General features: G+C 40.9%; 1 long non-coding RNA gene across 1 annotated transcript in view; it reads left to right on the forward strand.

Moving 5' to 3' along the window:
- Positions 1-13,896, forward strand: part of LOC109499116 — a 105,212-nt gene extending 91,316 nt beyond the window's left edge. Inside the window, exon 14 of the long non-coding RNA XR_006597006.1 lies at positions 13,367-13,896. This is a non-coding gene — a long non-coding RNA (uncharacterized LOC109499116). The remainder of the gene's footprint in view (positions 1-13,366) is intronic.
- The last annotated feature ends 222 nt before the right edge of the window (positions 13,897-14,118 follow it).

Below are 14,118 nucleotides of genomic sequence, written 5' to 3' on the forward strand. Positions count from 1 at the left end.
CTATTTTGATTACTACAGCTTTGTAATATTGTGTTGTCAGGAAGTGTGATGCCTCCAGTTTTATTCTTCATTCTCAAGATTTCTTTGGCTATTAGGTGTCTTTTGGGATTTCATATGAATTTTAGGATTGTCCTATTACTGTAGAAGATGCCATTGGAGATTTTATAGGAATCACATTGAGTCTGTAGATTGCTTTGGGTAGTATGGACATTTTAACAATGTTAATTCTTTCGATCTGTGAGCAAGGAATATCTTTCCATTTATTTGTGTCTTCTCCAATATTTTCCACCAATGTCTTGTGGCTGTTAGTATACAGTTCTTTTACCTCCTTGGTTAAATTTATGCCTAGGTATTTTATTCCTTTTGATGCAGTTGTAAAGGGGATTATTTTCTTAATTTCTCTTTCCAATACTTCATGATTATTTACATATATCAGATTCCAATAAAAGCCATGGCATTCAAAGTCTTGTTACTAGCCCTGTGGCTCTTTACCATTCCTGTTCAAGCTATGTGGATGTGGGTTATAGATTATGAGCCATCTTGAAGATTAGTAATGATATGAGTAAATCTAGGAGATGTAGGTAACGTGGCATCCTTTTAAATTTTGGCACCATTTATAGTGACTATAAATTGAACCCTTCCTATCTGTGTAACAGATAAAGATCTCATCCCATCCAAGGCCTTTGTCCTCTGGTGGTTAGGAAACTTCAGCAAACTAAGAAGACAATTCCCCTCTACCCCAGTTATTTGGACTGACACATTTGCTTCCTTACTGGGTAAGCTGGATATTCTCTTATTCTCTGTTTACTGTTTCAGGCTCAGTCTTTTCTCTACCCTTCTCTGCTCCCCTGAAGGTTGACATGTATCTACTGGATCAACCAGGCTCCCATTCTTCCAGAAGTTCAGAGGGTGTCAGAAGAGATACAGGCGAAGTATTTCTTTCCATGTCTCCCTCCTGCCCTGCTCAGGTTGGTAGTGGCTGAGTTCTCCTTCAAAGACACAGCTCCTGGGGCGCCTGGGTGGCGCAGTCGGTTGAGCGTCCGACTTCAGCCAGGTCACGATCTCGCGGTCCGTGAGTTCGAGCCCCGCGTCAGGCTCTGGGCTGATGGCTCAGAGCCTGGAGCCTGTTTCTGATTCTGTGTCTCCCTCTCTCTCTGCCCCTCCCCCGTTCATGCTCTGTCTCTCTCTGTCCCAAAAATAAATAAAAACGTTGAAAAAATTAAAAAAAAAAAAAAGACACAGCTCCTATCATGTCACTGTCCAGTAACTAAAGGTTTCACTGCTTTCTGGCAACTGCTCCGTCTCTTCAGGTCTAGGCATGGCATTCAAAGTCTTGGTACTAGCCCTGTGGCTCAACCATTCTTGTTGATTTCCACACCACTTTTGTGAATAATCCCTTACCTTTTCTTCATTACCCTGTTTGAATATGCCGTCTGTATGCTGCCAGCAACCTGATGGATTATATAACTCGTACCAGGAGAGACCCCAGAAACGAACTCTTAAAATGGACTGTGATTGAGATTCTTACTTATTTGATGAATACGTGAATAATTTTTTTCTTCTGGGGGAAATGGGAAATGCGACATTGGTGATTGATAATATGTAGTGTCATCATGAATACTCAAAGTATCACCAGTAATAGCATATGATGGAGTTCAGGTGGAGGGCAAAGTAATGGGAGACCAAGTTATCCAATTCCTCTGACACATTTATTGAATAACCCAGTCTTTCTTTACTGATTGAAATGGTCTTCTTTACCATAAACTAAATTCTTTTATATACTGAGGTCTGTTCCTGGGCTATTTTGTTCCATTTATTTGGATGAATCTCACACGATCACTTTCTTTTATTGACCCTTTATGTGAGTTGAGGACACAGCACTGATTCATAGTAATAATAGCCTCTGCTTCAATAGTGCTAACTCTACCAGGCCCCGTTCTAAGTGCTTTGTGTGTGTTACCTCGTTTTGTCTTCACGGCAACTCTGTGAGGAAAAGCCGCTGTTATCTGTATTCTGCAGATAGAAGATGAGGCACAGAGAAGTTAAACCACTGACACCAGGTGGCACAGCCAGAAAGCAGAGGATCTGGCTTTGAATTTAGGGAGTCTGGGTTCAGAGTCTGTGCTCCTAAGGACTATGCTACATTGCCTCTAACTATGAGGCAGTGAGGGCCTTTCTTCTGGAGACTAAAAAAAATATAGTCTAAATGCACTGCTCCTGATGACCTAAAATAATCAGATCAGACTTATATAACCTAAAAAAATTGATAGTTACTATATCTCCTCGACTGTCTCTTTCAATTACATGTTTCTCAAGTAACCTTCTAGTTACTGTCAGACTTTATCTGTATCAGACTAGGAAATCAATCCAAAACATTTTATACTTGCCCATCTTCCCTACTGTTCGTATTATTGAGGGAGCCAAATAATTTCAACTTTTTCTACTGCTGGTTTCTCATAAATTGTGGCTGGCATGTGTATATTTATGAAGGTTATTGCATTGCTAGATTCTCATTGTGTTGTTATAACAGATTACAGATTGTGTTGATAAATGCTGTGATGAGACATGATAAACACAGTCCATTTAGACTCGGTAAAATTCTCTTCAATTTCCTGGTCTCTCCTAAAGGAAGGATTAGAATAACTGAGTCACAGTGTTGGGGTGAATATTGTAAGATCATGTATATGAGAGCAATTAATATAGTGCTTCGCATGTGTAGGCATTCAAATCACGTTGGCAGAATCTGAATCATTCCAGGCTATGGTTCCTACAGGGCTCAGACTAAAGACAGAGAGGAGATGCAGAGTGATATCTATTTATTGGGCATTTTCCATGGTCCAGGCATTATGTTTGGTGGTTTCCACGTATATAGTTTGATATTTTTTTATAAGATGGCTTCCCCGTGTGGTACAATGCCTGAAATTAAAGTCCTATTCTCTATGCTACCCTGATATCTGGGGAAATCAGGAGGGCAAGGGGCACTCTTGAATATCCTAACCACGAGTTCCCCTCCCACTGTCCTGCAGGCAAGGTCCCCAAGTCAGACAATCCTTAGCAGCAAATGGACAAGGTACAGTTCCCACATATCCCTGATAGCAGGTTTCAGTTCCCTGCCAGCCCACAGAATTATTCAAACGAGCCAATTGTATCCTCCCCTGGGAAGCAGCTCTCTTGATACTACAAAGCTTATGTCCCATAGTCCTTGGTTGTTCATTCTGTTCCTGAGCACAACCCTTGTATGGCCTGTGGAGCATGTGGCGCCCTCCCTGCCTCTGGGCTCAGAATATGTGTGACTACTAAGGCACTGTGATCTCATGCATCCAGTGTTGGGTGTTGTGGGTTGGCCACCCCCGTAGCCTTAGGACAGGAATCCCTCTTTTTACCCACTGGGTAAATAGGAGGTGGTCAAACACCCTAGAAGAAACCGAACTGAATGGGTCCCACTGAATGCCCTAGATCATTCTTCTCAAACTTTAATGTGAAAACCAATTACCTGGAGATCTCATTAAAATCCACTCTGACTGAGCTTTGGAGAAGGTCCTGAGTGGGGCCTGGGATATTGCATTTCTTTGTTTTACTTAATTAATTAGTTTTTAGTTTTTACTTTTTAAGTCTTTTTTTATTTTTTGAAAATATTTGAAGTATTTAAATATTTGAATATTTTTCAAAATACTTATTTTTTGAAATAGCGCATTTCTAACAAGCTCTCAGATGAGGCGGCTGTTCCTCAGACTGCACACTGAATGGCAAGACCCCAAGGAACACAGAATCCAGGCCTAGGAGACCTGGAATGTTTCCTACATCACTCATCAATGACCTTCCAATCATCTAGGAATCCAGCACATCAAAGGATGGCTGATAGTACTTTCCACAAACTGGGACATTCAGCCTGAAGGACTGGAAACTGAGCAGGATCTATGTTAAGATGCTAAGGTGGAACAATCCAGTGGTACCAGAAGAAAGAAACTGCTTAGAGATCACATGACCAAGACACCCATAAGTAGCTGGTAGGTACTTACCCATCCAGAAAGGACAAGTGCCTTGTCCTAGCCACTCTGTGATCAAAAAATTTTAAAGAAGGAAATATTGGTCTCCGTAAAGTTTATCAGACTTCCTAGGATGAAAGAACTTTGCTTATTTCTATTAACTTTTTAGTAAGGATTGCTGGGAAAATGTCTGACTTGGGGGAGGGGGAAATGAGACAGAGGAGTTGTTGAGAGGTTTGCTAACAACAAGCAAACCAGCTACTTCTCATAGAGGAGGACAGGAGGGAAAGGACAGAAGCAGAAAGAGAAGGGCTGGATGAAATCAAATCATGTTTTCTCCAGGAAGCCTGACCTTAGTGAAATCTAAAAGCAGAGGCCCCAAAGGAGTCCTTCTGTTCCCAAGAGACAGTGCATATTAGATTGGCCTTATGCTTAGCAGACAGGCCTTGATGCTAATTTCTCTTGACCTTCTCATGTGATTCTTGTCAGCCCAGCCCTCATTTGTTAAGCTTGCTTTAATTATGTGCATAATGGCTCATTATTTTTTATAAAGGAAGCAGCAAAGGAAACAATTATGCAAATGAATGAGGTTTGTTGTTCACTAAGGAGTTGGGGGCTAATTGCACATTGGTACAAAAACACTACCACCAAACACAATGCCAAAAAGTATCTCCCTAATCTCTATCTCTGAGGTCTCTTTAAGCACAACCAGAACCTACAAGATAAACTTAGTGTCTAAGAACAAAGATAAAATGCCAGAGGAATTCACCTAAGGCCAGGGACTTGGGAACCAATGATCTTCCTTGCTAAGGTTGAAGGTTTATCTAAGTTGTCCAAGATCAGGCTTCTCTAAGCAGCACCTCCTTTTTTGTTTGGTCTTCAGCTGTCAGACAGAAAGGGATTTGTGTGTTTGGACTTAGTATTCTTCTGGTCTCTCCTTTGGAATGTCTTTCTCATTCATTCATTCATTCATTCATTCATTTTGCCTGTTTTAATTCCCTTCCTGACTCAGCTTACTCATCACAGATGGCCTTCTTTCAACCTTAAATGTTTCAACCTTCTTTCATCTTTGATATTTTACCTATAATAGACTAATTCCCCCCATGTAAACTCTAATTCTGATTTATTAGATTAGATCGGGGGTAACGTCATATGCTTCCCTGTTTCCCAATATTTCTCCCTTAGGGCATTTGTAACATTTGAAATTAATTGCTGTTGTAAAATGACCTAAGCTAACTTGGTCATTTATAATTATTATATCTTCTCCAGAACTCACAACCAGCAAGGATATTATACTGAAGGCAAGTCCCAAAAGGGATTCTGCACAACAAATGTCATCAAGCAGGCACAAAAACTATCACACAACCTATTCTGTAAGCTCAATGAAATCCTAGCTTTCTTTTTATGCACCCAGACAAGCTCCTAATTCCAGGGTTTATTTGAGGCAAAGGTGAAGATATTCTAGCAGCAAGATTCAGTTATATTTCTAATCCATATCAAATAATACCTAAATGGTAAGATATGGAACCAGAAGAAATACCAAGGCCTGAGGCATCATTTCAAAAGATATAAGGCTATTAGGTTTGATAGATTTCTATATTTGTTTATGTAAGGGTAGCAGGGCTTATACAATATTTTCAGTCATTCCATACAACTGGAAGGTCATCTATTTCACCAAAGAAAAATTACTTCCAACATCCATTATACTAAGTAACAAATTTTCTGATGTTGATCAGATATTGAGGTAATTGTACTCTGGTGGTTCCTGGAGTGTGGATCTTTATTAGAGTCTTTCAAATGCTAACTAACCACTCCTGGAGTCTGTTTCTGATTAGGGCATTTCAGATATTAACTAACCACCTCTAGATATAAATTAAAATGCCCACCTATATATTACATAGTCTGTGAAGTAATTTAAATTAAAATGAAGACAACACAGCAGTTGTTAAATCTGCAGGTTTACTTACTGGAATGTAAGCCCAATGGATGGGGCGGTAATTTATTCATATCATATACCCAGATCTAAACAGTTCTAGATGCAAGAAATGTTGGAATAAATGGAGATCATCTGCCAACCTCTGCCCCTTCCCAATTTTGCCTTCTTACTTCTCATTTTCTTCTATCACTTTCCTTCCTTCCCTCTTTCCTTTCTTCCTTCCTTCCTTGCTTCTTTCCTTCCTCCTTCCCTCCCTCCCTATTCCTTTTCTTTCCTTTTCTTTTTCTTTTCTTTCTTCTTCCCTTTTTGTCTCTCTCTCGTCATCTTTCTCCCCTCCTTTTTTTATTTATATGGGAAATCATGTGGCTTTTTCAGAATTCTGACAGAATATTCTGCCATTGAAGACTAGAGTGTTCGAAGACCTGCTTTGTCTTGATTACATTGCTTTGAGGCTGTATTCTTTCTTTGTTTCCTCATCTGTAAAAGGAGGTTAGCAGTGGTGCCTGCTTTGGAGGGTTGTTGGGAGAATTTGTGGAGTGTTCCCAGCATACTTAATTCTCCCCCCACCCCACTTCTAATTTGGGCCCAGCCCTCATTTTACTAATTATGTGATTAATTTCCTCAGCATGATGTCATTTATTTCTTTCTCCAACTGATCTTGAGAAGGTGAACACATAGCATGTTCTTTGCTGGGTGTATTGACATGTGTGTGAGGTGGATGGGGCAGGAGATGACAGGCCAAGGAGAATTACTTTGCTCCCCTCATCTTTATTTTCTCGTGGGATTTTCTTAGGCAAGCCAATTAATCCATTTCAGTTTTTTGTTTTTCTATCTATGAGAGGGAGTTAGGATGCTAACCTCATATACATGTCATGATGATAAAATGAGATTGGTATATGTGAAAGACAGTTGACCCAGCCAGATAGATGCTCAACAAATGTTAATGGGATTGAATGATTCTTTCTAGCCAATTGTAACATCAGGGTTCAAGCAGGAAGCTGACCACTCTGAGTGACAGATAAGGGATTTATTATAGGACTTAAACCCTATTCAGTTGTGGGAGGTTGGGGAAATGAATGTCTGAAGGGTGAGTTGGTAGATCACAGAAGACACCAACCAGTCAATCTGAAAGCCAGGCACATCCAGCTGCCAAAGCGAGACCAAATGGGGAGTGGATGGAGAGGTTCTATGAGGAACTATTGCCTGTCTGGATCCATAGCCACGCACCTGTTGATGAACTTGTGATCTCTCTTAAGCAGCAGGGTGTGTAATCAGGAAGAAGAGCTTGACCTTGAGTGGAGGAGAGTGACAGCAATATGGAACCAGCTGGTACCTGCGTCTGTCTGTCACCCACGTCTAAGCCTGAAGGCTTTAGAGAATAATGGCTGCTGCTTCATTTCTACCTTTCAAATCTCACACAGATTCCAATTTTGACCAACTTTAGCCTCATATAATATACAGGTGTAAGAATTTTGGGAAATGTAGTTTCAGCTTTACCAAGCTGACCCAGAAAAAGAACCATACCAATATTTTACATTTTACAGCTCACCTCTTTTAGATCTGATTTAAATTATCTTTTTTTTTTTAAAGAAATAACAGGAGTTAGCCTTTAATCATGATCTTAAATCTATGGAATTATAGGAGTCATATTCTAGAGGAGTCAGACTCTTTGCACTTGAAATACGATGTCACATAAGAGAAGGATTTTAAACATAATCCTATATTAGTTTCCTTACAAATGGGGAAGGGAGATTTCATTGACTATAAATTTGGGTTTAAATTTCAAATAGATGCTACAATGACCGTATCCAAGGGCTTTCCAGTTTATTCATTTGTTATTTATCTCCTCCTACTAGATTTTAGGTTTCATTGTCTATCTTGCCATTTCTTTTCTGAGCCTCTTGGGACTCCTGGCATGCAAAGTCTGGACTCTCAAACCTATGCTTCTAGATTTCCAGTGGGTCCAGAACACTTGTAGATAATGACTAAAACAGTAAATGCCATCTCTGACTTGTTGAGGAAAAATGAGTGTTAAGGTTCTTGAGTATATAAGGTTAGGTCCTTAAATTTTTTTTTTCTGATCCTTAATATTTTCTTAAAATTTGCCTCCCTGGAAAAAAAAAAATTGCCTCCCTGGGGTGCCTGGGTAGCTCAGTTGTTGAACATCTGACTCTTCATCTCGGCTCAGGTCAAGATCTCATGATTTGTGGGATTGAGCCCTGTATGGGGCTCTGCCTGATGATTCAGAGCCTTCTTGGGATTCTCTCTCTCTCTCTGCCCCTCCCCTGCTCACACACACACACACACACACACACACACTCTCTCTCTCTCTCTCTCTCTCAAGATAAATAAACATAAAAAAATTGTCTCTGTTAGTTGAGGCTAATAGCACAACTGTGAGACCACTTACTTCAGGAATTCTGTAGAGTTTAAAGCATTAGTTCATCTTTCTTGTTAAGCAACAGGAGTTGAATAAGATGCCAGCACTGTCTCAAGAGATTTAAAATCTAGTGTGTCCTGGGGGCACCTGGGTGGTTCAGTTGGTTAAACGTCTGACTTTGGCTCAGGTCATGATCTTGTGGTCTGTGAGTTCGAGCCCTGCGTCGGCTCTGTTGCTGATGGCTCAGAGCCTGGAGCTTGCTTCGAATTCTGTGTCTCCCTCTGTGTGTCTGTCCCTCACCCGCTTATGTTCTCTCTCTGTCTCAAAAATAAAGAAAAATTACGAAAACCTCACTCCTTTCATTAAATAAATAAATGAATAAATAAAAATAAAATCTAGTGTGTCTGGAGGGAGAGGGAGGAAAATGGTAAAATAACTTCAGGAGTGAGTTTCTCTGGAGGAAAACATGGCCAGTGGCCAGTTCTTAGGAAGAAGACAGAAATTGGGGGAAGCCAGTAGAGAGCTGCCTTCAGGTGTCAGCCCTCGTGAGAGTTCATCAAGCAAAGGGAGCAGCCAGGGTGTTTATTCCCAGTAGAGGAAACTCAAGGAGAGCTGAACGTTTTATCTTTTAACGGCCTGGTTGAGCGAATGGAGAAGTTTCCTTCTTTGAACTAACTGAAATCTGACAAGAATGGACAGAGGAGAAGACAGAGAACAAGCAAAACAGGCTGAGTTTGTGATTGTGAAAGGTAAATCATTAAGGGAATGAAGTTTATTTGTAGCATCTCCATTTATCCTCTGGGGTCCCTCTAACGCCCTTTGTCTGGGGTCTCAGTCACCTTATGCTCTCTATGCTTGCTCTCTCTACTGTCATGCCATACCTTGGCTCACCGGAACTCTCTTTTCCCCATTAATCTGTACCTGTCTTGTCTTATTCTTGGAGGCTCTGTTTATTTTCTATTTTATTTTTTAATTGTTTTAATTTTTTAAATGTTTTTTTTAATTCATTTTTGAGAGAGAGAGACAGAGTGTAAGTGGGGGGAGGGGCAGAGAGAGAGGCAGACACAGAATCCGAAGCAGGCTCCAAGCTCTGAGCTGTCAGCACAGAGCCCAACGTGAGGCTCAAACCCACAAACCACGAGATCATGACCTGAGCCGAAGTCGGATGCTTAACCAACTGAGCCACCCAGGCACCCCATGATTTCAGACTTTTAACTAGTCCTTGACATTTACCACATTATATATGAGGGAAAATTGCTTCACAATTTTTTGTTTTATTTATTCCTGAAAACCTACGACCTAGGAGATCTTAGTTCACTTAGTTACATCACAACTTTTTAAAGTCAAGATGTAAATGGGAAAATATACATTCAGATTAGTTCCGAAGGAAGACCAGCCATGTTTACAGCAAGTAAAAGAGATTCAACTGGAATGTGGAATCACTCACTGTTTTATTCACATGGAATAGTTGGCAGTGAAACAGGTCACAGGTTTTGATTTTAGAAGGAAGAGAAAAAGTTGTAAATACAAATAGTGGTTACGTAGTGTGTTATGTTCAATGTATTATGCAAAAAATTGGGCAGCAAATGAAATCTACTGATGGCAGGTAGAACACAGATAGCCTGGGGCATGCCGTGGTGGTGGTGTAATTGTTAAGCATTTTAATAGTGGTCACTTGGATGATATGCAGCCTTGACTTTGGCCGCATGAGACCCTCAGCAGAAAATCCAGTTAGGTCTGCCTGGTCCTCTGACCTGGAGAACCATGAGGTAGTATTCAATGGTTAAATGTGTGGTAATTTTTTCATGCAATGACAAAAAATTAATACAACTTAATACAATGTGTTCCAGAGGGTTGGAGTTAAACTCTAAAAAGACTCAGTGGCCCACAGCCTTAATGCAACTTTTAGGCTAATGGTCTGAAGCAAACTGGAACATTCTCTCTAGTAAGGGGCAGATTATTGTGTCTTGCACTTCTCATTACCAGGAAAGAACACAGTACCTGATAGGAGTCTTTGATTTCTGGAAGCAGCATACTAGGAATATTGATTCAGCCCATTTACAAGATGACCCAGCATTATGTGGGTCTCAGAACAGAAAAGGGATCAGCAGTAGGTCTAGGCTGATGGACTTTTCCTTAATGGGTTTGATGCTTCTTCCAAATATGCATTTGCCTTTTCTGCCTACAGTACCTTAGCCAGCACCCACAGACCAAGGGCTTAGAAAAAGTTTGATCCATAAACATGGGATCCCGCATAAAATTGTATGGGACCAAGAGACCCATTATATAGCAAAGGAGGTGAGCAGTAGGCACATGACCATGATATCTATGGTTCCATCATATGTGCCCCCATCCACAGGCTGCTGGACTGACCAGAGCACTGGAAGTCTGTTGAAGGTCTAGCTCATGTGCCATCTTTGAGAGGATGCCCTGTGCAGAGGAAATACTCTCCTTGAAGATGTGGTATACACCTAAATCATTAAATATTATACGCTGCTGTGTTTTAAGATGTAGAAGTCATGGATCCAGGAAGCAAGGGGTGAAAATAGTAGTGACCCTGCTTACCACTTCATCCAATGGCCCCATTAGAGAGTCTGAGCTTCCCTTCCTCACAACAGTGAATTCAGACACTTAATCATCTTGGTTCTTAGAGGGGTGATTGGTCCACTAAGGAAAACAGCAAGATCCTATTAAAGCAATAATAGGATTAAGCACTTGGTTACGTCAAAGATCTTGTCTTAAGAGACCAGCAGGCAAGGAAAGTAGTCACCATACTGGCAGGAATAATTGACCCTGATCATCAGGCAGAGGTAGAGCTGCTGTTCCACACTAGGGGTCAGGGAAGTATATATTTGGCATTCAGGTGGTCCACTTTGCTCTCGGTAACTGCCCAATTCTGATGATTAAGTGTGGCGGCAGTGGTTAGTCCAGCAGCCTGTGGATGGGGGCGCATATAATGGGACCATAGATATCATGGTCATGTGCCTACTGCTCACCTCCTTTGCTATATAACCACCGCCTGGGAAGGTCATGGCGACCAGTGGCCCATTGCCTCTCTTATTCAGAAAATAAGTGTCTGTGTCATCTCAGCAGCCTAGCCACCTAGACCAGCAGAGGTGTTAGTTGAGGGCAAAGAGACTCTAGAATAGATGGTGGAGGACAGGCAGGGTGAGTTTGTTACTGCCTCAAGATCCAGTGCAATGGCAGGGATGGTAGTTTTTCCTACTAAGCTTCCTCCTGTGAGATTCTCCCAGGAGGAGAGACCAAACAGAATATTGGAGGAGCTTCTCTCAGGATTTGCTGTATGAAGCTAGTGGATCCAAGTGGAGCGAGGAGTTGTCTACAAAGGATGCCATTGTGTGTCACCCAGATCCCCCACCAGGTCGGTTCATTCATTCCTCCACCTGGTAGGAGTGTTGGTGGCAGATAGCTCTCAGCTCAGTTCCTCTTCTGGAACTTTCTATAGGCTGGAGAGAGCTGTCTTGCCTAGAGTTATGCAGAGGGGAACCTGCAATTAATACCCCAATTTGAGACCGCTCTGCAGGGTCATTTTAGCCCCAGAATTCCCTGTAGGATTGGCTGAGACCTTTGCCGCAATGGTATCGTAATTCCAATACACCCTCTGCCCAGCCCTGCTTCCTTCTTTCTCTCTCAGGTGTTGATCTCTATGTAAATAATCCCCCAGTAAACCTTTTGTACACAAATCTCTGTCTTGGAGCATGATTTTGGGGTTTATGACCTGTGACAGAAGGTTGGTGCCAAGCTATATCCTACTAGAAATATATGAAATAACGGTTCATCACAAAATTTCTGCTATTGGATACCTTGGGGTGTTTAAAGTTGGGGATTCAGTTTTTGTGGTCTAAATTTATTATGCAGAAAGGTGCACTGGCTTTATGTAGAATTTTAAAAATTACTAACAAGGTTGAAAATAATCTTAAAATGTCTGAGGCATGAAGATGGTTGGATCCAGTCTTTACATGTCATCCAGACCAATGGCCATTTCTTTTTGCCTTTCATACTTCTTTTACATGGTGCACAGCAGGAGATTTTGAAGTATGCTGGTCTTTTCTACCATCAAATAAGACACTGTCCTGTCCTCCAATCTCCCATATTCCTAGAAGAGCCAATTCATAAAACTGGGTTGGAAATATGCTAAATATAAATGGGTTTTTTATTAGAGGCCCGTAAACATACTTCATGACTTCTCTTTGTTTGTTTAAGCTTTTCAAGCTTGTGACTTCAAATTTTCCAAGGCTGGGCTATTTTTTCTGGATACAGGGATACGTATTTCAGGACAAAATGTGCAGACATAGCACTCAGCATCAATGGCCCTGTACTGGGATCCCCTTCAGACTGACAAAAACTTCAACTTTTATCTGACTTCATTTTGAAAGATTAAACACATGTAAGGGTATTTGGAAACCTTTTCAGAAGCCAGAAATACTTTAATAACGCTCCAAACTGCTACTGACATTTAAAAACCTGATTATGCAAAGAACTTCATCTCTGGGACACGGAATTACCTACTTCCAAAAATAACTCATCTTTTTCCATCTCAGAGAGAGGTGATGTTAGTAGGATTAGTTAACAGACCAGAATCCCCCTTTTGAGCAAAGACATCAGATGTAATTAAGGGAATATTTGGAAACAGACACCACCTGACTTGGGATGGCTTAACTTGAGAAGTGCAGTCTTTACAGGCTTATCATAAGTAACGCTTTAACCATACTGAGCAAATTTTGTATTTATGCATACGTAATAGCTGAAGCTGATGTGCTTTTAGAATAGCCTTCAGTCAATGCAAATAATTAGTGATAACAATATGGTGTGCCGATTTTAAAGGTGAAAAAAGCTCTTGGTGACGTGAATTCATGATTGGCTAAAGAGCACGCTCTTCAACTAAGCTATAAATTCTTGGCTTATTAATAGGTATTGGTCGCCACCTTTTAAAACTCTTACAGACAGAGCTTGGGAAACCATTGAGAAGAGGAAATAAGTGATGTAAAGGATGGCTTAATCATTCAGGAGGATGATAACTGGCTGGCAAATTTCGGATTTCAGGGGAAGCTGGAAGAGCTGATCTAAGGGACGGAAGGTTGCTCTGGAGTAGTTGGCGGACATCTTTGAAGATGAAGATGACTGAGCAAGATGGTGTTTCATGTTTTTGCAAAAGGAGCCGGAGATACTGTAAGAGAAGTTACCTTTGGAACTCCTCCCTGAGAATTGACCGTTCATGCTCATTAACTCATCAGTGGAAAATTTTGCCCCAAGTGAACCGGATATTGAACCTTGGCAGGGTCCCTAGAGCAATGACAGCTGTTGATGCTGATTATAAAGATACCTACCAGGATACGAGGCACCTTTGGTCCACATTTTGCTGGACTCACATTTTCAGGAACCAGTTAGCTTATGCACCCCCCCCCCGATAATTTCAAATATAGATTTATGATACGTGTTTGGTTTTATATATTAAATAGGTATCTGTCAAAGTGGGTATCCAAAGTGAGGGATTTTACTTTTTATGATTAGTATTTGGCATTTTAATTATATGAAATAGATTTTTGGGAATAAAACTCCAATTCAAGAGGCAACATGGGACTCTTAGCTGTCATCCAGAGACTTTATTGTATATCATGGGTCAGTCACATCTGCATTTCTAATTCCAGTTTGTCATTCCTTCTGAGACACAGAAGGGGAAGAGCAGAGATGGGGGTAATGGTTTTTGAGCGCTACGCATAAAGGATCTTATTTAGTCTTTATAAACACGATTGCCAAGAAATGATTGCCATCTACACTTTTTTTTCTTAGGTGAG

The sequence above is a fragment of the Felis catus genome, chromosome B1, assembly GCF_018350175.1.
Source record: "Felis catus isolate Fca126 chromosome B1, F.catus_Fca126_mat1.0, whole genome shotgun sequence".
NCBI lineage: Eukaryota > Metazoa > Chordata > Mammalia > Carnivora > Felidae > Felis > Felis catus.